This window comes from Mobula birostris, chromosome 6 (assembly GCF_030028105.1).
Source record: "Mobula birostris isolate sMobBir1 chromosome 6, sMobBir1.hap1, whole genome shotgun sequence".
Classification (NCBI taxonomy): domain Eukaryota; kingdom Metazoa; phylum Chordata; class Chondrichthyes; order Myliobatiformes; family Myliobatidae; genus Mobula; species Mobula birostris.
The window spans coordinates 54,049,055-54,074,600 of record NC_092375.1 but is presented as its reverse complement, the minus strand read 5'-3'; the positions used below and the strand labels follow the sequence as shown (position 1 = coordinate 54,074,600).

The following is a 25,546-nucleotide window of genomic DNA, read 5'->3' as shown; positions in this document are numbered from 1 at the left end:
AAATCCTCCATCAAGGAGCTCTCAGCGGACATTTCCCTGTTCTTGCAGTGCCAATTCAGAGGAGATTCTGAGAATGATGAGCTCCACACACCTTGGAAGCAATCTCCCACAAACAGCTAAATATTGATAGTGAAATCTAATATTAAAAGTGTAGGAAGCCAATTAACCCTCTAATTTGCGTAGCTCTGAATGTGGGATGAAACTGGGTATTGAGAAAGTGTGCTAATTCCATGCAGATACCACCAGGGGGCAGAATTAAACTCATGTCACTGGAGCTGAGGTTGTAGCTCTGCAAATAAGTGACTCTGCTGCCTGATCAAAGCATTCTACATTCTAATCTGCAGTTTAATAAAGGTTTTCCTTTTGTCATCTCTGGTTCTTTTGCCAGAGATATAGCATGGAAACAGGCTATTCCACCCACCATGTGCACACTGATCACTGACCCATTCATAGTTACTCCCATCTTCCAGCACTTGGCCCATAGTCTTCTATGCCTGAGCGATCCCAGTTCTCATTTAGTCACTTAAGTTATGTCATCTTAAATTTGTATCTTAGCCAGAAGGAAACCAAGAGCCAGAAAACCCAGATGTAACCATAAAAATGATGGCAATTACAGAGTAGAAGAAAGAAAATAAGTTATTTCTGTATCCTGCAAGTAACATGCAATAGTACAGCACTTACGTGGAGTGGCAGACTGCAATATTGCCACAGATTTTCCTCCAGGAGCAGCACACATATCTAACACACACTCTCCATCTTGGACACCTAATGCAAGGACAGGCAGTAAAGAGGCCGCATTCAGTAAGTAATATTCCTTTGATGTAATAGTCTTGGGAACCGGTTCTGGGTCCTGCTGATGTAACATCGTAATGAATGCTGGGAAAATGGTAACGCATCTCCTACAAAATTCCAATATCCCTGTGATTGAAGGCGTTGTTCCAATGCTATACAGTGGCTGAACTTGTTCACCAGCACGCCATACTGCCAGCTGGATGGAAGCAGTAGTACTTCTCTGAAAGACAAGCAAACAAAAAATAGTAAAAATTAAGCTCTGACAAAACTAGAACCTTTTTGTATTGGAGGATTGTATAGCAACCTGAAAAGCAACAGCTTAGTGGTATTAGAGCTTGCAATTCATACTACCTTATCTACTGAGCAATGGCTTGTAAAGTTATATTGAGGCAATGGAAAGAATACAGGCCTCCAGTGCAGACAAGCTGGCCAGTCGCAGAAGTGGATGATGGAAAAATTGTCTGGCTCAGTTGCTTAACTTCTAACATTGCCATGAAAAATTAGACTCCAAATAGATGAATTCACCCTCCTCATCCCCAAGTAGCAGCAATTCTTCCTCAGAAAATAATACACTTGACTTTAAGTCCTACTTATACACAAATACCTGAAGATGGAGACCTGGTCCAAAAGGAAGCATGCCACTAAATCAAGTCAACTGAACTACAAGATGACACAAATAAAGACCAAGAATTTTAACTTTATTTTAAACAGTTCTAATCTTATCAGCTGCTCTGATATTCTTGCTGCAACTATAATATACTGCCCACATGAACTCATGACTTCTACACATTTAGGAATTTATATTAGGCCCTGCTGTACTACCATATAAACTGTAGTGTTCAGAAACAAAAAATCCAAATACTAGCAACCCAGTTGAAAACTACTGTAGATATTATCCCAGCATATGCAGTAGTTCAAATACTTAATAGTAAAAAGAATGATAAGATATTAATATCTACATGGTATTGTTTTTGCAGTAATCCATATAATTTACAATTTTAGATTTAAGCCACACGTACCACTTAGTGCTGAGGACAAAATGTTCCACTTTAGTCTCATCTGACCACAAGACCTTCTTCCACATCTTTATAGTATCTAATTATGCTTTGCAAAATCTTTATGGGTAAGGATATGCTTTTTTTAAACAGTACATGTGGCGTAAATCGAATACTGCACATCAGTCAGGTAAAACCGTCTCTATTAAAAGTATGGTGGAGATCGCACCAAGGTACGGAGATGCTGTTCAGCAGTGGGGATTGGAAATCTGATCAGGACCAGGGGAAGATGAACTTTGCTAAACACAAAAAGATCCTGGATAAAAATGTGCTAACCACGGCCAGAAAGCTCAAACTGAGGAGGAAGTTAGTCTTTCAACAGGACGATGATCCAAAGCACACTGCCAGAGCAACCATGGAGAGGCTTCAAAAGAAGAAAATTGATGTCCTTGAGTGGTCCATAATCTGATCGAACATCTCTGGCAAGACCTGAAAATTGCTGACAACCGTCGCTCCCCAACTAACCTGGCACAGCTTAATGCAAATTTGCAAGGAGGAACAGACAAATTCTGCTTCAGCACATTGTGCGAAGAGACTGATCCGTAAAGTCTACTGGCTGTAATATCTGGTTCAACTAAGTACTGAGCAAACGGGGATGAGTATTTTTGAAACACTGACGATTTCAGTTCTTGAATTTTTAGTTTTTCATTCTTTACACTTTTCCCTGTTTTTCTGGGGTTCCACTGTGAAAAAAAGGAGCATACGATTCACAAACAAAAAATCTCAGTTAAATTGATTCAAATCTCTGGTGGTAATTCTCTTTTATGTGACCAAAGGGCTGGGGCTGAATACATTTTCAAAGCACTATAGATACCATACTATCTGCATACAGGCTCATATCTTTAATCAAGCTTTCTTCAAACTGCTGGACTACAGAACTACAAGTTTCCCCCGCCATCCGAAGGTACAGCGTTCCTATGAAATGGTTCGTAAGCCGGAATGTCGTAAAGCGAAGAAGCAATTACCATTTATTTATATGGGAAAAATTTGTGAGCGTTCGCAGACCCAAAAATAACCTACCAGATCATGCCAAATAACACATAAAACCTAAAATAACAGTAACGTATAGTAAAAGCAGAAATGATATGATAAATACACAGCCTATATAAAGTAGAAATACTTCTCTACAATCATTGCCTGCACTGTTCCCTGTAGCGAAAATCTCACACGTGCTCTCAGCAGAAATACTCCCTCCAGTAACCTTTAAGCTATGAAGCTGCCAAATCATACCAAATAACACGTAAAAGTACACTGCCGATATAAAGTAGAAATAATGTATGTACAGTGTAGTATCACTTATGGGAATCGAGAAGACAGCGCCGAGCACACTGATGATGGTGTGTTAGGCTGAGTCGTCGGAGGTTGGGGTGGTGCAGTGGCCCCCACCCTCCGAGCAGCGAACCGATACCGATCCGCGAAGCATGCAGGGGTAAAGCGGCGGCCGGGACGCACCAGGCACATCTTTAAGAAAAAAGCCGAAATAAACGAGCTAATTAATTAGGTGCCGCCCGGCACGTAAATGTCAGCCCAGATCAGAGGCGATTGCCGATTGCGTCGCCTCTGATCTGGGCCAACATTTACATGCCAGGCAGCACCTAATTAATTAGCTTGTTTATTTCGGTTTTTTTTCTTAAAGATGTGCTGAGTATGTTCCGGCTACCGCTGCATCCTTCGCGGATCGGTATCTGTCCGCGGCCCGGGGGTTGGGGTGGTGGGACACTGGGGTGTCATCTCGTCGTCTGTTTCCATCAGGGCAGGCAGGTCATCTTCTTCTATGTCTGCCTGCCTCGATGTAGAAGGTCGAGGTTCGTTGTCTGCTGTGGCTGATGTGGAAGGCTTGCTTAACTGCTTAGCCTTGCGCATTTTTCTATCATACAGTTCTTTGTAAGGACTCAAACCATCTTGCAAATATGCCCTAAACCGACGTACCCTTTCAAAATTTAAAGTCGTACTTTATCATTGCAGCGAAAATCTCACGCAGTTGCTTCACGTTCAGTTCCTGGATGACTTCACTTTCAGTCCGTTCACTACTGCATTCGGTTTCAATTGTTAACCTTTTCTCTTCCAATTGCATCAGCTCTTCATCTATCAGTTCTTGGTCATGGAATGCCAAAACCTCTTCAACATCATCTTCGTCAACTTCCACAAGCCAAACTCACTTTGTCCTTGCTTCGTTCACCACGATGAAAACACTTAATTATGTCTAGTTTTACGCTAAGTGTAACACCCTTACAAGCTCTTTTAGGTTTTTCCGATAACTTAGAATTCATCTTGCTAACGGCTGCTCACAGGTACGTGTTTAAGCAATGCCGGCTAGAATGCAGTTCTGAATCCGGGGGAGGAGCGGCTGTTCGGGGCGCGCGCTGCTTTTTCTCGTATCAGTGAAAACACCTTCTGTTAGTGAAAACAGGTAACTAATGTAGGTCTTTCGTAACAGGGAGGTTTCGTAAAGTGAACGTTCGAAAAGCAGGGGGGGACACCTGGTATACTAAATCTTGGGAAGTCCATTGCTTATTGTCCTTTAGCAGAATGAATTCTGAAGACATTTAAGAGTTTAAGTTTTTTAAAAATCAGTAAACCACTGGAACTTCAGTTTTACCTCATGCACTACTGAAATTGTGTTTGTGTATGATGAGTGGTGGATTGGTCCCCTGGCCTGTTCAAGGAACCGGCACAACAAATGGAATAGAAAAGAGGGATTCTGCTCCACCTTATATCAGAATCAATGGATTTTTAAGTTATATCTGATCATTGCAAAAGCCATCTGCCTACATGCCTCAAGTCTGGAAAGAAAGCTTACACAGATACTCATTCCAAAACTGAATTTCCTAAGAGTCTAGCACTTTAACCTATGCTGCTCCTGAAATTAGTCTTGCGGTAAAGTTGATAAAGTTGACATTATTGCCTTTTACATAAGCACACTGTTGATTCAGTTTGCCCCATGCCATGATAGAAATGAAAAAAATCAAAGGCAAGTAATTAGTTTGGAAGACACAGGACACACAATTTATGATGTTAAACTATCTAAGCCAGGGGTCCTCAACCTCTTTTTGCACCGTGGACCGGCCGACCGGGGGAGGCTAAGGTTGCCAACTTTCTCACTGTGTTTACCCCGAGAAAGACTGCCATGACCATGAAGCCTTGCACGGGCACCTGTGTGCGCATGCATGATGTGCACATACATTACGTGCGCATTCGTGTACGTGCCGATTTTTTTCTACAAATCATTTTTGGCGATTCTGCTCAGTGAAACTACACTGTACATACATTATTTCTACTTTATATAGGCTGTGTATTTATCATATCATTCCTGCTTTTACTATATGCTAGTGTTATTTTTAGGTTTTATGTGTTATTTGGCATGATTTGGTAGGTTATTTTTTGGGTCTGGGAACGCTCAAAAATTTTTCCCATATAAATTAATGGTAATTACTTTTGCGCTTTACGCCATTTCGGCACAAAAGGTTTCATAGGAACACTCTACCTTAGCGGGGGAAATACGGGACAAGGGCGGTCCCATATGGGACAAACCAATTTAGCCCAATATACGGGATGTCCCAGCTAATACGGGACAGTTGGCAACCCTGGGGGGTGGTGTTAATCACGACCAGAATATAGGTGGTAAGTCAACTATAAGTCACTTATAACTGGCTAATACAGGTTTCCCCCGCCATCCGAAGGTAGAACATTCCTATAAAACGGTTCCCGAAATGTCGTAAAGCGAAGAAGCAATTACCATTTATTTTATATGGGAAAATTCTGTGAGCGTTCGCAGACCCAAAAATAACCTACCAAATCATGCCAAACAACACATAAAACCTAAAATAACAGTAACATAAAGTAAAAACAGGAATGATATGATAAATACACAGCCTATATAAAGTAGAAATACTTTTCCACAATCATTGCTGGCACTGTTCTCCGAAGTGAAAATCTCACGCAAGCGCTGTTAGCAAAAACACTCTCTCCAGTAACCTTTAAGCTATGAAGCTGCCAAATCATACCTAATAACACGTAAAAATACACAGCCTATATAAAGTAGAAATAATGTATGTACAGTGTAGTATCACTTACTGGAACTGGGACAGCGTCGAGCACACTAATGATGGTGTGTTAGGCTGAGTCGGAGGTTGGGGTGGTGCAGTGGCCCCTACCCTCCAGGCCGCTGACCGATACATTGCCGTGAAGCATGCAGGGGTCCAGCGGTAGCTGGAAGGCACACAGCACATCTTTAAGAAAAAAGTCAAAATAAACATGCTAATTAATTACATGCCGCCCGATACGTAATTGTCGGCCCAGATCAGTGCCGATTGCATCGCCTCTGATCTGGGCCGACATTTACGTGTTGGGCGGCACCTAATTAATTAGCATGTTTATTTTGGCTTTTTTCTTAAAGATGTGCTGTGTGCCTCCCAGCTACCGCTGCATTCTCCGCGAATCGGTATCTGTCCGTGGCCCGGGGTTGGGGTGGTGGGACACTGGGGTGTCATCTCGTCGTCTGTTTCCATCAGGGCAGGCAGGTCATCTTCTTCTATGTCTGCCTGCCTCGATGTCGAAGGTCGAGATTCGTTGCCTGCTGTGGCTGATGTGGAAGGCTTGCTTGACTGCTTAGCCTCGCACATTTTTCTATCATACAGTTCTTTGTAAGCACTCAAACCATCCTGCAAATATGCCCTAAACCGACATACCCTTTCAAAATTAAAGTCGTACTTTATCATTGCAGCGAAAATCTCACTCAGTTGCTTCAAGTTCATTTCGCTACTGCATTCGGGTTCGATCGTTATCCTTTCCTCTTCCAATTGCATCAGCTCTTGATTGATCAGTTCTTGGTCAAGGGATGCTAAAACCTCTTCAACATCATTTTCGTCAGCTTCCACAAGCCAAACTCACTTTGTCCTTACTTCATTCACCACGATCAAAACGCTTAATTATGTCTAGTTTTACACTAAGTGTAACACCCTTACGGGTTCTTTCAGGCTTTTCCAATATCTCAGAACTCATCTTGCAAATGACTGCTCACAGGCACGTGTTAAAGCAATGCCTTTCCGAATCCGGGGTAGAGCGGCTGCTCAGGGCGCGCGCAGCCTTTTATCGCGCGCTGATTTTTTTCATAACAGTGAGGTTTCGTAAAGTGAACATTCGAAAAGCGGGGAACACCTGTACACTCAATTTCGTTTCTAAAAGGGGTTTATCTAACGAATTTAATATTAAACACAGCGTATATTTTCCTCACATGAATATAGTGATAAATCAATTATAAGTCACTTATAAGTCAATAGCATCATAACATTTTAAGTAACATTTGGATATTAAACACACAGCGCATATTTTCCTCGTATGAACATATAAAATCATTGCAACACACCAATATCGCTGAATCAGTGGGAGCCCTGGGCTTGTTTTCCTGCAACGAGACGGTCCTATCAAGGGGTGATGGGAAACAGTGATACTCGAAGGGGGTTCCTTATGTCCAGTCTATTCCGCAATTTAGTTTTTGTTGCATTCATTGCAGAAAACCCCGCTTCGCAGAGGTATGTTGGAAATAGAAGCAACGTTTTCAGTGCTTTCGTGGCTAACTCAGGATATTTAGCCCTGACTTTGATCCAGAATGCTGGCAGAGATGTCATATCAAACATACTTTTCAGCCCACTGTCATTTGGAAGCTCGAGGAGTTGATCATCTTCCCGCGCTGACATGGATGACGCATGCGTAATGACCTCGCATGCGTTCAAGTTCAACAGTGCATGACAGGGAATGAGGAAAGGTGCAGCTGACTCATATCGTTTCATATCGCCAAATCATATTATTTCCTTGCGGTCTGGTAGCACATGCTTTGCAGTCCAGTACCAGTCCCCAGTCCGGTGGTTGGGGACCACTGATCTAAGCAAATCTAACCATGTTTCCATTCAAGCAAACTGAATTGTTTCACTTGCTGATTGGAAATTTACTGCATTGGATAAAAAAAAATGTCTGCTCCCATATTAATTAGCTTTTCAAAAATTTATGACAGAACTATTCTACTGAATGGCCACTGACTAGTATGATGAATAGTCTTCCCTTCAGAAATAATCCAAGTCACTATGGTATTCACCCAGTTCAGCTCCAGCAGAATGTCTGCAATACTAATTCGACAGAGGGAAGTCAACTCTGGTGATGCTCATTAAATACAGGCCCAACAATTTTTCTGTGCTACTTAATTGCAGGTGCTCCAAATGTAGCACCAATTAGCTACAGGTAGAAGAAAGACCAGAAGTAGTCTCCAAAATGTACACCCACTATTGTTGTAGAGTTCCAGTACTGGATATTAACTTCCATGAAATTTGAAGTGGCATACTGTGTGCACTCTAAAATACAGGTCAATGATCATCTCCAACTATGGAATCGATATACCCACACTTGCTATCAATAGCACTATCATCAGCAGAGCCTTGCACCATCAACATCTGGGTTCACTTCTACTTAGAAACAACTGGGCCAACCACATAAATACTACAGTAACAAGAATAATTCACAGGCTGGGAGCACTGCAGTAAATGAATCATCTCCTAACATCCACAGCTCTCCCATCTTTTCAAAGGCATTTGTCAGGAGCGTGATCAATTGTAATTTCAACAACACCAATAGCTGGATGCTATTCAGTAGAAAACACTCCAATTGACAGGACTCCCCTACCCCATCTGTAAACATAACTTTGCTGGATCAAATAACGACAGCACGAAAAGATCATTACTTATCTTTTCACCGGTTTACTTCTTCGAGCTCAGCCGGTGAGTGAACTTGGACCCGACATCAGGGAGAGAAACATTCTCATCTCCCCGGTGGTTCAACAAGTTCACTGCCTGATGTCAGAATTGTTAGAAGTTACAAGGCCACTGATACAAAAGAACAATCAGTTTGATAACCATTCCGGTCAAGTCAATGGACTATTGATACATAAGAACAATCAGTTTGACAGACACTCCAGTCACCTTAATTAAAGAAAGGAATGTCCTACCTGGTTTGTTGGAGCCACAACTTAATTACAAAGATAAGAACATCCGTCAAATTTATGCTTTAATTAAGAAAGGAATGTTCTGTCTAATTTCCATCAGGTACCGCCTTTTGTCAAAATCAAAAAGGTGTAAAAAGCCAGAGGACATCTTATGTGGATCTGGGTGAACTTTCACCCTTATCTCGCTCCAAAGGAAGCAGCTGTGAGACATTATTCGAACACACTGCAGTCACAGACATAGTCAGTAATTAATCCATTGTTTACAGGAATCTGAGAATCCCCCATTCCCTTAAACTTCATCACATCCATCACCTTAAACTTGAATTCCCTCTGCCAGTGTTGAAAAATTCACTACATTACTAGTTGAGGCTTATTATTTAATCAATTTTTGTTTGAGTGTAGGATGGTCAACATCTGTTTAGTTTCCTTAAATGCACTCGAAAAGGTGGTGGCAAGTTACCTTTTTGACTTGTTACGTACCCCGTAACTGGGTTGCCAAACCAGCAGAAATGGATCACTCAGCTGGAGTCTGGATTACTAGAACTAAGAAAGTTTTATTAAAGAAACAAGCAACACAGTAATCGAAAGGATAATAAATGCAACAGTTCAGCAATGATAAACACACATGTGCAGAGAATTAAGGTAACAGCACAAATCAAGCTCTATCGTTGTCTAGGGGTAAATGACCAATTTCAAAGTGACACAAAAGTCCAGTTCGATTTAATAGTTCAGTTCGCAGTAATCGTTGCCATGGCGATGGACAACGTGGGGGGAGAGAGAGAGAGAACGGGAACGACTGATCATTCAGAAACAGCTTCCACTCACAGACCGGTGATATTTGCTCACAAGCAGCTTTCGGGCAGGTCCTTGGTGACGTCACCTGAGGTCACCGACTGTGACCCCTCCTTCAGATGCAGTCGATCCTCTGCAGTGAACCCGGCACCCAAGCGAGGGTGGACACACACCGGGTTCCCGCTGATCGTACCTTTCCACTCTGTGCGTTGTCCGGTACTTCCCACTGACTCGTGAGAGGCGCACCGCTTCCAGGGTCTCGTTACCTCGGGTGTCATGTGTGTTGCCTTAGCGAACCGGTCCCTTTTTATTCCCCAGCTGGGGTATCGCCTGTCCATCACTTCAAACAGTTCAGGGTTCAAAGGGGGAGCCGCTCCAGACAGCTGTCTCTCTCCCGTCCCTTCATTACACATCTCCAGATGCTGTTTCATTGTGTTCCTTATCTCTCTCTTGAAGACAGGTGGCAGACCAACTGCTGCTCACACAGGACAGCTAACATCTTATCTATGTGTATTCTCGTCACAGACTGCAGCAGTCATTCTGGTGAAGGTGCTCTCACAAAGCCATAGCAGAGAGTTCCACAATCCACAGTTCCTGCTATGATGAAGGAACTGCAATATAGCTCCTATTCAGGAAGGTATGCAACTTGCTGACATCGTGTAGGTGCTGACATTCCCATATGGTGCCATGTCCTTCTTGCTGGTTGAGGTTGCAAGATGTTATTGGAGTAAGCCGGGTAAGTAACTGCAGAGCATTTTGTAGATGATTTTGCAATTGGATCCGTGACTCTCTAACCGGAAGACCACAATCTGTGTGGATTGGTGATAATATCTCCACCTTGCTGACCACCAACACCGGTGCATCTGAGGGGGGTGTTCTTAGCCCACTGCTCTGATCTCTCTATACCCATGACTGTGTGGCTAGGTATAGCTCAAATACCATCTATAAACTTGCTGATGATGCAACTATTGTTGGTAGAATCTCAGATGGAGACAAGAGGACGTACAGGAGTGAGATATGCCAACTAGTGGAGTGGTGTCACAGCAACAACCTGGCACTCAACATCAGTAAGACGAAAGAGCTGATTGTGGACTTCAGGAAGGGTAAGACGAAGGAACACATACCAATCCTCATAGAGGGATCAGAAATGCAGTGAGTGAGCAGTTTCAAGTTCCTGGGTGTCAAGATCTCTGAGGACCTAACCTGGTCCCAACATATCGATGCAGCTACAAAGAAGGCAAGACCGCAACTATACTTCATTAGGAGTTTGAAGAGATTTGGTATGTCAACAGGAACACTCGAAAACCTCTTTAAATGTACCGTGGGGAGCATTCTGACGGGCTGCCTCACTGTCTGGTATGGGCGGGGGGGGGGGGGGGGGGCGACTGCACAGGACCAAAAGAAGCTGGAGAAGGTCGTAAATTTAGTCGGCTCCATCTTGGGTACTAGCCTACAAAGCACCCAGGACATCTTCCAGGAGCGGTGTCTCAGAAAGGCAGTGTCCATTATTAAGAACTCCCAGCATCTCAATGCCCTTTGCTCATTGTTACCATCAGGTAAGAGGTACAGAAACCTGAAGGCACACACTCAGCAATTCAGTAACAGCTTCTTCCCCTCTGCCATCCGATTCGTAAATGGACATTGATCCCGTGAACATTACCTCACTTCTTAAATATATATTATTTCTGTTTTGCATGATTTTTAATCTATTCATTATACGTATACTGTAACTGATGTACTTATTTTTTTTAATTCTTTTTCTTCTCCTATATTATGTATTGCATTGAACTGCTGCTGCTAAGTTAACAAATTTCATGACACATGCCGGTGATAATAAACCTGATTCTGAGATGGTACATATTGCAGCCTGTGTCCTAGTGAAGAACAGAATGAATGTTTAAAATGGTGAATGGGATAGCAATCATAAATAAAAGAACAGAGCAAATAGAAGGAGTAGGCCATTCACCTCCTTGTGCTTGTGTCACCATTTAGTACGATCAAGGCTGATCTTTTAACCCAGCACCACCTTCCTCCACTGACCCTGTACCTCTTGACTCCATTAAAAAGTATATTGATCTCTATCTTCAACAAAAGCAGCGACCAAGTTTCCACAGTCTTATAAGCTGCAGAATCCCAAAGGTTTACTACTTAGGAGGAGACAATGGCGCTTAACAGCGGCTCCTTTGCTTGCATCTTCGGAAACAGCTCTATTTCCATCTTTAATATCTCTGTTTTTCCCTTTCAGTGTTCTTCTGAAGACCCTGAACTGGAGTTACACGCTGACTTCCGTTCTTTGAGGGAATGGGACCCACTCTCGGGGTTTCACAACTGGCCGTTATTCGACATGCCAAGGATGCTGCCTAAGAGATTAGCTTGACTTCGGAGTTCTGGGATCTCGTGGCTCTGGAGATGGGCGGACCGAAGGCTGGTATCCCGGCAGGAAATCGGTATGTCATGGGAGACCAAAGATCTCTGGCTGTGTGCCCAGAGACCTGAGATCTTCGGGCACAGAGCTCAGAAAAAGTGAAGCAACAGACTTTTAACATCGTAAATAAGTGAGTTATTTGTTATGCCTCTCCCCTCGCTGTGAAACAGAGATACCTGTCGAATACTGGGTGAACGAGTAGTCTTTGGGGTACTGCAAGTCTGTGTCTTTGCTGTTGCTTCACTGCACGCTTGAGTATCCAGTGGTGGATGCCAATGCTTTTTCTTAAATTGGTGGGGGAGAGGGGAATCATTGCTTTGCTGCTGCTTACACGTAGGGGGAGCTGGGGGGGACTTTGGAGATCTAATATTTAACTGTCATTCATTCTTTGGGGGCACTCCTCTGTTTTCGTGGAAGGTTGCAAAGAAAAAGCATTTCAGGATGTACATTGTATACATTTCTCGGACGTTAAATGTACCGTTGAAACTTTCTGGGTGAAGAAATTTTATTCCACCTCAGTCAGCTGTGAAATGCCAACTCCTTTTTCCGAAACAGTGAATCCTGGCTCTAGCCATCTTAACCAGGAAGAAACTTTAACAGCTCAACCTTGCCTCTCCTACCTAAAATTGAACTATATACTGCAGTCACATTTCTGCAATGGGAATTATATTGTGTACATTTACAAAGATTTACTTTATTGATCTGTCTACTTTTCTTTACAAATACTTACAAATAAGCACAAATCTTTTCCAAGCACAGTCATGATCTTTGTGAGCTGATGCTAATGCTGCGCAGAAAAGAGCCACATGGCCAGAGTTTAAGCTAGCAAGGACTTGCCTAGCAAAAATGTCTTTGCTGTACTTAAACAAAAAGATTGATATCCCATTCACCATTTTAAACATTCATTCTGTTCTTCACTGGGACACAGTTGTTGCTTTAGAAGGCTAATACACCTTTTCATTCAGGCTTTTCTGAGCACGCTGGATGCATTTCCCAAGAATGAGTGCTAAAAGATGTCACTAGAGTATTTTACATACACAGAAGTATATTACTGATAGCACTCCTAAGCTAGGAACCTTGGGCAAACCCTGCCCTCTTCAGCTGATTTGCTGATGATCTGGCACAATGATGAGCCCCACAGCTTGGTATGGAGAGAATCGTGCTGGTAAGTGGTGAGGCCAAACAGTGCTGGGATTCGAACCTCAGTGTGCACCCTGCCTGGCACTGTGTGGGTGAGATTTCGCTGGGGAGTAGCAGCAGTTGCTTTGTGTGTTGTCAGACCATTCAGATCCTAGTCTCCCTATTCACCACCTGTTGAATGTGGTGGTAGCTGCTGCCTCTCACACAACACACCCCGCACCAGAATTTCAGTCCTTTGCAAACTCACTGGCTGGCCTGTGCATTGCGTGGACCATGCACATCCAGGTTTGGTCTAAATAGGAACCAAACTGCTGAATTTGAGAAGTGAGGTGAAGATGACTGCTCTGGCCACGAGGTAAACATTTGACCAAGTGTGACAGGGCATCCTAGCAAAACTGGTCAATGGGTACCAAAAGGGAAAATACTCCAATGATTGTAATCAATGTCACAAAAGGCAGGAGGCTGTTACTGTTTTACATCAATTTTCTCAGCCACAGAATAATATGTCAGGAGTATCTTAAGACAGTAATCAAACACATTCATCAATTAGCTTCATCAAAAGCTAGGGTGTCCCATTTGAAAGCACCACTTTCCAAATGAAGTAGCCCATGCCTACACGCATCAACACCAAGGCAATATTCAAGCAGAAGCTGATCGAGTCGTGTCGGGCAAATATCTCTACCTACCCTTGTCATTACTTTTGGATTCCCTCAACTAGACTTGCAACATAAATCCCCCATCTGCAAGTGCAGGTAAGAGGCAGGGCACTCTACAAGTGACTCAATGTCTCTTGCATCAATGTCTTTCCACCATCTGTAAGGCACAAGTTAGGAGAGTCATGAAACAGTCCCCACTTACTTGGCTTCAATACATCCCAAGAAACTTGGTAACATCCAGGACAAGGTAACACACTTACTTGAATGCCATCCCATCAACCACCCTAAACATTCATTCCCTCTACTATTCACAGCACAGAAGCTGCAGTGTGCATCACCGACAAAAGTCATTGCAGTTCCTCATACAAGCTACTGGACAGCAGCTCCTAAACTTATGACTTTTTATAATGGGAACAACAACACAACACAGACTATCCTCACTTGGAATTTTTTTGCCATTGCTTCACTGTCACTCGGTCTAAGTTCAGGAGCTCCACATGCAAAATTGCCATGGGAATACATTCACTAAAAGGACTACAGCAGTTCAAGGTCACAGCTTAGCACCATCATATCAGAATCAGGTTTAATATCATCAGCAAATGTTATGAAATTTGTTAACATTATAGCAGCAGTATAATGAAATACATGATAAATAAATAAAGAAAACTGAATTAGAGTAAGTAATTAAATAGTTACATTAAAATAAGTATGCAAAAAAAGTGAGGTAGTGTAGTGCACTACCTATAATTAGAGATAGGTTATAAATGCTAGCTTTGCCAGTGACAGCTAAAATATGAAGTTGAAAGAAATAGCTCCAGAATCAGTTTATGGCCTGAAACTTAACATTAAACTATGCCAGTACATTAGTTTTAAAAATCTGTCCATACATTTAACATTCTTCCTAAAGGTCAAGGTGCTCTGTTTGTAGACTACATTTCTTTCAAAGGGCCAAGATCCATTCTAGGGACTTCAGCACATAACCGATACCAATATTTGAAAGCAGTATTAAACAGACATTGCAATGATACAGATACAAAACTATAGAAATATGATAAATTGAGATTAGAATCATTTCTATATTATTTAATCAGAACATCTTATTTTCTTTATTCGCTAAGGAAATAATCTCTTTTATTACCTGACTTTGTCCCACAACTTTCCATGTTCATGCCCGTATTTTTTATCAAAATATTCCAAAGCTGGTATACAAACTTGTTTCTGTGACTTCTGTCTGATCTGAGACTTTTTATTCTTATTGTTCTAAAAAGACAAAATTCAAAACAACAAATGATTCCTTCATCCTTTATTACCTCATTATTTAGTTTTTTCTTTACTACATCTGACTCCACCACCTTTTCTGGTTGTTCAGCTTTATCATATTAGTTTTAACTATAATTCCATTTTACTTTGCTCTGCTTACTGGTCACAAATCCCTATTAGACTCACAGCAATATGGATTTTACTATCTATCTATATCTCTCATAACCTTGCATACTTCTGTCAGATTACCCCTTAAGGCTGATTTATACTTCTGCGTCAACTTGACGCAGTGCCTACACGGATCCCTACGCCGTAGCTTGACGCGCACCTCTCCCAAAATGAAACTGCGCATCGCAGCAACGCAGACCGCAACAGCTGTGATTGAGTCCGTTTAGTAGCACTGCATTTCCTCCTACACTGCAATAGCTTCCCATTGGCCGACTGAAAGGCAGGGAAGGAACTCTGGCTGCAATGCTTTCCATAAAGCTTTACAGACCTCCGAAATTATGGAGGACACTTTTTACTTTTATGAAAAAAGATGCTCGCTTTAAACTTGTTTACCCTGAGAAAGACTACCATGACCATGAAGCCTTGCGCGGGCAGGTGTGCCCGGATTGCAGAGCGACGCAGACACACCAACGCACAAGTATAAATGCTCACAACGCACGCAGACCACTTGCCTAGGTTATGGCGTCGAGTTGACACACAAGTATAAATCAGCCTTTAGACTCCTTCAATCCACAGAACTCAAGCCCAGGTTATCCAAAGACTCCCCAAAACGTACATGAAACGTACGTGTAAAAGTATGTGAAAGGAGTATGACATTACGCCACCACATATTCTCACTCAAAGTAGAAATGAAGTTTACACACATCTCTCAGGTTCCCTTGTTTTCCTTTTTGGAGTTATACATAACAGCTATGCAGGAAGAAAGCATTATTTATTTATTGAGATACAGCACTTAATAGGCCCTTCCGGCCCTTCGAGCCTCGCTGCCCAGCAATCCCCCGATTTAATCCGAGCCTAATCACAAGAGAATTAACATACTAATCCATATGTCTTTGGACTGTGGGAAGAAACCACAGCACTGAGAGAAAACCGATGTGGTCATGGGGACAACGTACAAACATTTTATAGGCAGTAGTGGGAATTTAACCTGGGCCACTGGTACTGTAAAGTGTTGTGCTATCCACTAAGCTAGATTGATCTTGGAGTAAATTAAAAGGTTGGCATAACATCATGGGCCAAAGGTCATGTACTGTGGTGTACTTTTCTATGTCCAAACATACCCAGCATATAAATGCCATGAAATTAATTTTTTGCAGCTTCATGCACATTACAGAAATGCAAACATAATTTGAAATAAACTGAATATTCAGACAACATCCTGGAGAATCTTCCTTGCACACTGTGCAGCAGTCACATCTTTCCTATAGTGTGAAGGCTAGAACTGCACACAATACTTCTAAATGGGTTCTAAACTTGTAAAGTAACTCCCCAAATGTTACATTCGTTTTACCTTTCCAATGAAATAAGAACGCCAGATATCTTCTCCACCATCCTCATGGGTTGTTCAGTCAATGTACAAACCCCATTTCCAGAAAAGTTGGGATATTTTCCAAAATGCAATAAAAACAAAAATCTGTGATGTTAATTCACGTGAACCTTTATTTAACTGACAAAAGTACAAAGAAAAGATTTTCAATAGTTTTACTGACCAACTTATTTGTATTTTGTAAACATACACAAATTTAGAATTTGATGGCTGCAACACGCTCAACAAAAGTTGGGACAGAGTTAAAATAAGATTGAAAAGTGCACAGAATATTCAAGTAACACCGGTTTGGAAGACTCCACATTAAGCAGACTAATTGGTAGCAGGTGAGGTATCATGACTGGGTATAAAAGTAGCATCCATCAAAAACTCAGTCTTTGCAAGCAAGGATGGGTCATGGCTCACCCCTTTGTGCCAAAATTCGTGAGAGAATTGTTAGTCAGTTCAAAAGGAACATTTCTCAACGCAAAGGGCAAGGTCGGAAACCATTGTTGAATGCGTGTGATCTTCGAGTCCTCAGGTGGCACTGCCTAAGAAACCGTCATGCTACTGCGACAATTATAGCCACATGGGCTCGGAAGTACTTCGGAAAACCATTGTCACTCAACACACTCCGTCGCTACATCCAGAGATGCAACTTGAAACTGTATTACGCAAAGAGGAAGCCATACATCAACTCTATGCAGAAATGCTGGCGAGTTCTCTGGGCCCGAGCTCATCTCAGATGGACCGAAAGACTGTGGAACCGTGTGCTATGGTTTTCAGCTAGTTTTCAGAAAAAACGGGCGTTGAGTTCTCCGTGCCAAAGATGAAAACGACCATCCAGATTGTTATCAGTGAAAGGTGCAAAAGTCAGCATCTGTGATGGTATGGGGGTGCATCAGTGCCCACGGCATGGGTGAGTTGTACGTATGTGAAGGTACCATTGACTCTGAGGTGTATATTAGGATTTTAGAGAGACATATGTTGCCATCAAGGCGACGTCTCTTCCCGGGACGTCCATGCTTATTTCAGCAGGACAACGCCAGACCACATTCTGCACGGGCTACAACAGCGTGGCTTTGTAGACACAAGAGTGCGTGTGCTTGACTGGCCTGCTGCCAGTCCAGATTTATCTCCTATTGAAAATGTATAGCGCATCATGAAGAGGAGAATCAGACAACGGAGACCATGGACTGTTGAGCAGCTGAAGTCTTATATCAAGCAAGAATGGACAAAATTTCCAATTGCAAATCTACTACAATTAGTATCAGTTCCAAAATGATTAAGTGTTATTAAAAGGAAAGGTGATGTAACACAATGGTAAACATGCCTCTGTCCCAACTTTTCTTTTTGCAGATGACTGCATAATCTACCGAGATAAAAAATGACCAAGACGCTCAGCTGCTGCAAAACGATATTGATTCATTATGTCAATGAGAGTCTCAATGGCAAATGTCCTTCAACTCAACTATATGTTATGCTGTGCACGTCAGTCACAAAGCTAAACCAACCAACACGACATACAACATGAATGGACAGATTCTTGAAACAGTCACCTACCACCCATATCTTGGTGTTGAAATTAGCAAGGATCTTAACGGGGCATGCCACATCAATCAGATTACAGCCAAAGCAAATAAAATGCTGGGTATCCTGAGAAGAAACCTCCACTCATGTAGTAAATCCATCAAGGACATGGCATATAAGACACTCATCCATCCAAAGCTCGAGTATTGCGCGGCCATATGGGATCCCCATTAAGCTAACAATAAGAAGTCCATCGAAACAATCCAACGCTGTGCTGCTCGCTTTGTGTTAAACGATTACAGCAGGAAATCCAGTGTCACCAACGTGCTCTCTAACCTTCAATGGGAACCACTTAAAAACCTACGTATTAAACTACGGTTGATTTTCATCTTCAAAGAAGTTCACAACGTCACTCCATCAAACATCCAAATTCCTCACAGGGTCAGTTCAACTCGACAGCAAACTGGACCTCACATATTGCATCAAATTCTGAAGCAAACATCACACCGTCTTTAATGTAAAAAAGCCAAAAATAAAAAGTGGATGGGTTCCACAACAGGATAATGAACCTAAACACACCTCAAAATCCATAATGGACGACCTCAAGAGGCGCAAGCTGAAGGTTTTGCCATGGCTCTCACAGTCCCCTCATCTAAACATCATCAAGAATCTGTGGATAGACCTCAAAAGAGCAGTGCATGCAAGACGGCCCAACAATCTCACAGAACTAGAAGCTTTTTGCAAGGAAGAATGGGCGAAAATCCCCCCAAGCAAGAATTGAAAGACTCTTGGCCGGCTGTAAAAAGCATTTACAAGCTGTGATACTTGCCAAAGTTGGTGTTACTAAGTACTGCCATGCAGGGTGCCCAAACTTTTGCTTCGGGCCCTTTTCCATTCTTGTTATTTTGAAACTGTAAAAGATGGAAATAAAAAAGTTTTCTTGCTTAAAATATTATAGAATTGTGTCATCTTTAACTTTATGCCTTTTGGAAATCAGTTCATCATTTACTTGCTTAGCTATTCACAGTAACAGAAATTTTGACCAGGGTGCCCAAACTTTTGCATGCCACTGTATTAGTTGTATTCCGTACAAACAAGTCACAGATTTAGCCCTAGATCATGACAAATATGTGGATTAGTGAGAGGGGAAGGTAAAGCAAGTGATGACAGAGCACAGGGAAAAGACCAAAGTTGGCAATTCCAAAGGTAGAGATCAGTTTTCTGGTCTCACCACTGTCCTGAATGATTAGTTCTTAATTGATTCCTCCTGAACCCCTCACGCCACGTCACTACTACAAATGCTTATGAACCCATCTTAAGCACCAGATAGTTCCTCAGATATTGGTCTCCATCTCAATTCTAAAGCTGACAAAGGCAACAATTACTGGAAGGTGTAATGAGACATGAAATGAGAAGCTGACCAGCAATGGATTTCTTTTTTTAGATAAATGTAGAGATCATAGTCAGTTCTTTATTAATGATATTTAGACAAAAAGGACAACTACAAAGCAATATTGATGCATTTGCAGTTCAAGTTATGTAATTTTATCAACCACATCACTAGCTGTCCATTGTGACAATTACTAGAGCCAAACATGAAGCAGAATCTGGATGGATTGTAACAGCAGCATTCTAACCACACAGCAGAAATGCCCTGATCTCAGTCCCTTATTATTGCACATTATTACAAATTATTGCATATTGGTAAATTATTATTTTATTATTCTGTACTTCATTATTAATTAAGTCTGCACATTGCTAAATGTGCTTTAAGTGTTGTTGTAACGAAAGAATTTCCCACTCGGGATTAATAAAATATTTATTATTATTATTCTTAAAGAGCCAACAAGCAAAAAGGGTATCTTGGATCTGCTGATGTGTAATGAAACAGGCTTAATAAATTATGTCACAATAAAAATCCCCGAGGAAGCAGTGATCACAGTATGATAAAATTTGGCTTGAGGATGAGAAACTGAAAAAGAGGGAAAAAACAAAGGAATGAAGTGAGTGTCAGTCACATTTGGCTGGGGAAATAAATTAGCAAGTCAGGCAATAGGCAAGCATCTAAGGATATTTATGCAACCCAGCAAAAATATATCCCAGTAAGGAGAAAGATGCCAAGGTGATGAACGAACCAAAGCTAATCAAGGAAGTCAAGGAGTGTTTAGGGAGAAAAATCATAAAGACATCAAAAATAAAGGACGATTAAAAATCACAAAGGAAACTCTGACAGCCTCTGCTATCCAACCATTTGAAAAATCTGATGAATCAACATCTTGGCTCTTCTCCCTTGTACTATTTACACTCATCTGGTCAAGACAGTGCTGCGATGAAATATTTGTCAAGGTTTTGGCTCAGATTTACTTCCTTTTTTAGGTCTGTAGGAATGGTATGGGGGCAGTGCAAGGAGTTAGGGACAGGAATGAGGGAGAGTTAGAGGTCAGGGATAGTAAATGAAGAGCCAGGGGCAGGAACCAGTGTTTGAAGTCCAAGTTGGTGCACTCTGCGGTCAAAGGTCATGTGGTAAACCATGTATATATGTTGTAACTCGGTTGCCTGTCTGGACACAGCCCTCTGCTGACTGCCCCTGTGGCTCCTCCCACAGAGTCCTGTATAAAGGTGTTCACCTTGCCCCTCCCCCTCAGTCTGGGGGCAGACACTCACTGTGGGGTCGTATTGTACAGCGAATAAAAGCCTTTCAGTATTTGACCAAACCGCAGTCTTTTGGAGTAATTGAAGGTGCTTCAGGTCAGCAATCCCAGAAGTCAGGTTGGTAGGCAGTGAGGAAACCCAACGAATCTCGGTCAGAGATCCATATGGGTAGGAGTCATCAAGGTTGGTAACCTCTCAAGTCAGAGGTCCATGCATGTCAATATATCAAGGCCCGAAGGTCAAACTTGTGATCAGTGAGTCCTAGGATTGAGACCTGAAGGTTAAAGTCCTGGGATCAGCAAGCTCTGGGTTCAATACCCAGTGGCTGACTGAGTCTGAAGAACAAAGTTAAAGATCAGTCCGCAGGTTGGCGAGTCCAGAGTTACAACCCCGAAGGTCAAAGACCAAAGTTGGCAATTCCAAAGGTAGAGATCTGAAGGTTGTAACCCCTGGCTCGGCTTTTCTGGAGACCAGAGGCCTGATGTTTATGAGTCCGGACTAGAAATTGGAGGTTGGAGGCTTAAGTCTGAATGTTTGGGGTCAAGACCCAAGGCCCAGAAGCAGCCTGTCCTGTCTATGTATGTGAGTGGGTAGGAGGGTTGGACAATGGGAAAGGGTATGTTTTGCTGCTGTTATTTTGTTTCGTTATTGATGTTGCTTGTGTTATTCTGTTGAACATTATGAGCATGTTACGTTGTAACTGAAATGTGTGCCCCAGCGTATCCTAAAGTGTGTTGGTTGTTAATGCCTATGACGCATTTGTGTTTCAATGTACATGTGATAAATAAACTTGAATCTGAATCTGAACTCCTGGCCCTCACTAGGTCCTGTTTCCATCATTCCCTTTACACTTACTGCAGCCCCCTTTCTCACGCTCCCTTTAAATTCAGGACGAAGCATCTTTACATTATCCATCCTCTCAAATCTCCTGATTCTTTAATGAGATCCTATTGTACACAATCTCCAACAAGTAAGGCTCACTGTACTCAAATCGCTCCTTTTAAGATTTACATTCTCATCAAGGCAAGCATAGCACTCCTTAAACTAGGAGATAAAACATTAGGCTGATGGTCTTACTAAAGTATTATTCAACTATAACAACACTACAACACACTTTTATCTACTCCTTTTGAAATACAGGGAAGGTTTTAATTGTCCTTTCTAATTGCTTGTTGTAACTTTTTTTTATTTATTCACAGGAAATAGGTATCAATTACCCTAACTGCATCCTTATAGGCCTCCTACATGACCAACCGCAATTCTTTTGGTGAGGGTATAACCACTGTGTATTAGTGAAAGGAATTCCATATTTCAAACACGATGGTGAAGAAGGAATGGTAATATATTTCCCAATCAGATAGGCATCTGACCTGGAAGGGAAGCTATAGGTAATGTGCCTGTATGCTTTATGCTCTGTTCTTCCTGGTGATACAGGTTACATATTTCAATTTTGTGTAACATTAAGCTATTTAAGTAGCTGCTCTTGCATCCCATTCCTGTAAATTTGGGATCAAGGGGGACCATATAAATGTTAATGTTTTTATCTATTTATTTTATTTAGCCATATAGTGCAGGGTAGGCCCTTTTGACCCATCAAGTTATGCCACCCCAGCCAAGTTGCTAACTCAACACTCAACCCAGCACAGATGGAAAAGGTGCAAAGAGCCGGCCGGATTCGAACCCAGGACCACTCGCCTCAAAGTCCGGTGAGGATGCCACTACACCACCGGCTGGCTTTGATTAAGGTATGGTTGGTGAATTTTCTAATGGCATACAGATAAATGGGAAAGTAATTTCTGGGCAGGATACAATGAGACTGCGGAGAAATTCATAGGACAGAGAACTAGGAAAAAGGATACAATTTGAAAAACGAGATTGCCCATTTTAGGAGAAAAAAATCAGAATTTTAAATAAATAGTTGAGAAGCTCTGAGATCTAGAAGTATATGGATGTTCTAGTCAGAAATGACTAGTAGACAGGCATAGCAATTAGGAAAACTAACAGAATGTTCTTATCTATCGTGAGCAAAATTAAATACAAATCCAGAGAGTCCAAAAAATTCTTTGACTTCACAAGACTTGTTTTATTTTCTTTTTACTAATGCTGTCTGATCTGCTGAGTGTTTCAAATATTCTGCTTTTTTTCCCAACCTATGCATTTTTTTGATTTAGCAAAAGTTGGGAGCTGATACTTCAAGATGCAGGGGGCCCCGGTGCAACTAAATCCAAGGGCAGGGGGAGTGGTGGGGTGGGTAAAGGGTCCAGTTTAGTTCTTCTTATTTATGAAAGGCTATTATTCGACTAGATGTAAGAGTATAATGCATAATGAAGCAGTTCATTGACGACTGATAGGACAAATATATGGATGTCTAATGAGGAAAGGATAGACCTGCTAGGTGCGTAGCTACTGAGGAGAGAAGTAACTGACAGAAACATATCATGACACACTGATGTTTTAAAACATTGATGTGGAATGACGTTTCTGCTTGTGAGAGATCCTAGAACTAGAAGTCACTGTTTAAGAGTGAACATCACCCATCTAAGACAGGCATTTTTTTTCCCTCACATCTTCTTATGAAATATAAGGTTATTTGGCCCAACAAGACTATTCCAGCTCTCAGACTATTCCAGCTGATTAGCAAGGAGGGGAGGACTATAGTTTTATAGATCAGAAGCTTAGTGTTGGTCCTGATATCTCAATCTTCAAAAAACCCTTTTCTCAGCCTGGCAAAAGCTCCACTTGCACAGCCTATTCTGCAATTCATTTCAAGATCAATGCTGCCTCTTGAAGAAAGAAGGTTGCCAAGATATGGGAAATGATCAGTGTTCTCCAGAGGTATGTTGTCAACTTGGATGGTTAGAGGTTTAGGAGCTTGATCTGGAGTACATTGGTGCAGGACTTGGATTTTCTTGATGTTTAGATCAAGCTAACAAATAGATATTGAATCAAGGTAACAAGCGTAATGCCCAACTTGTTGGTTTAGCATAGGTAGAAAACCGGCCCTTGAATAGGGATAAGTAGTAATTAAGGGTTTAAGAGACCATGCTACACTGCAGACAGGCCTATGAGATAAATGGATTGAAAACAAAACCTAAAGAGATTCCCCAGGAATTTAAGGAGGTTGATTTATCATCAAACACTTAATAAACTTCTACAAATGCACTGTTGAAAGTACCCTGAAATCATGGCGTGGTATGGCAATTTGAATGCTTGTAATATAAGAAGCTGCAAGAGTAGTGGACTCTGTCCAATATATCACAGGCATGCTCCTCCCCACCACTGAAATCCAAGGAAATTCAAGAAGCTCAAAGTCCCACACCACCAGGTTCAAGAACAGCTACATCCCTTTAACGATCTGATTCCTGAATCGACCAGCAAACCCTCACCACTACAGTTGAGGAACATTATGTACACTTTGAACACGTTGCACTGAAATGGACTTGATTCTGGTTCTAATTATGTTTTCTTGTAAAATAGTGTATAATTTATCTTTTTCTGTGAATGCTACTTAGATCATACAATATACATATGATGCTCCTAAAAGTAAATCCTTCATTGTATCTGTGTATACATGTACTTGTGCATTTGATAATAAACTTGATTTTGAGCTTGAAAAGTTAAAATTTTCATTTCATCTTTAAGTGAGTGCAAAGCAGAAGGAGGAACAAGCAACTTAAAGCACCAATTCTAAAGCTTGAAGCATCATTCAAGTTTACAAAACAGGAGGTAATTATTTTGCCAGATATGTAATTGAATCCATCCAAATCAATCCCCTTTATCTTGCTCTTCCAAAAGTACAGTATTTTCATTTGCATTCATTACTTCTTCCCTTAAGGAATGTAGTATCTTTTGTCATGCCTACTGAAAAACATCTAGTTGAACAATGTCTATTCTGCCGTGGAGGGGGAGGGGGCAGACCACATTCAGAAGAACCAGCAAATAGCAAGTTTAATAATTTAGCTTACAAAAATATACATGAATGACAAAGACTAATATGAAACAAAAGCACATTAGAAAATCCATGAATTCCTCAGATTTTTGTATACCTTCAACCAACCTACTTTACAGATAGTTAAGGCAAATAATTGAAAAGTTTATATTTCCTTCTTTGTTCCTGTGCTGTGCTTTGCTCTTCACTGCCAAGTAGTGCAAGATGCTGCTGGACTTTATAGTCGAGAGATTGAGATTGCTCCTCTCCTTTGCCATTTTTCTCCACTTCCCTTGTGCATCAGACCAAGTTCACAATCATATCGCGGATCTGGATTCTTCCGTTGGTCTTTCGCTAGATTGGTCTCCACCCAAGAGGGCACGTGAATCTTCAATGTAACTTCTAAATCTTCTAACAGGGCACTGCTTTCTCAGTACTGAGCTGTGTGACAGCCTGGTTTTTGTGTTCAAATCTTTGTGTGAGCCTTGAATCCACAATTTTTAGAAACTGGTGCAAGTTCTCAACTATGGTATAATGAACATTACATCTAGACATTTTCAAATATTATTTAATAAAATTTAGTTTATAACATCCACATTTGTCAATAAAAAAACAAATCAAAACAAGAAAAATCATTCCCACTTTAATGTAGATTTGACCTTTAAAACAAAACCGTACTTTGTATTTCATTATTTTTACCAGTTATTACTCAAGATGGTCCAGTCATACCACTTATGATTATGATTTATTTAAACAGCAATGTCACAAAACTATGCATTTGGCATGCGAAG

At 41.5% G+C, this 25,546-nt stretch overlaps 1 pseudogene; it reads right to left on the bottom strand.

Annotated features, from left to right (window-relative positions):
* The window catches only part of LOC140198688 (tRNA (cytosine(34)-C(5))-methyltransferase, mitochondrial-like), a 158,976-nt pseudogene that overhangs the window by 28,897 nt on the left and 104,533 nt on the right, over positions 1 to 25,546 (bottom strand).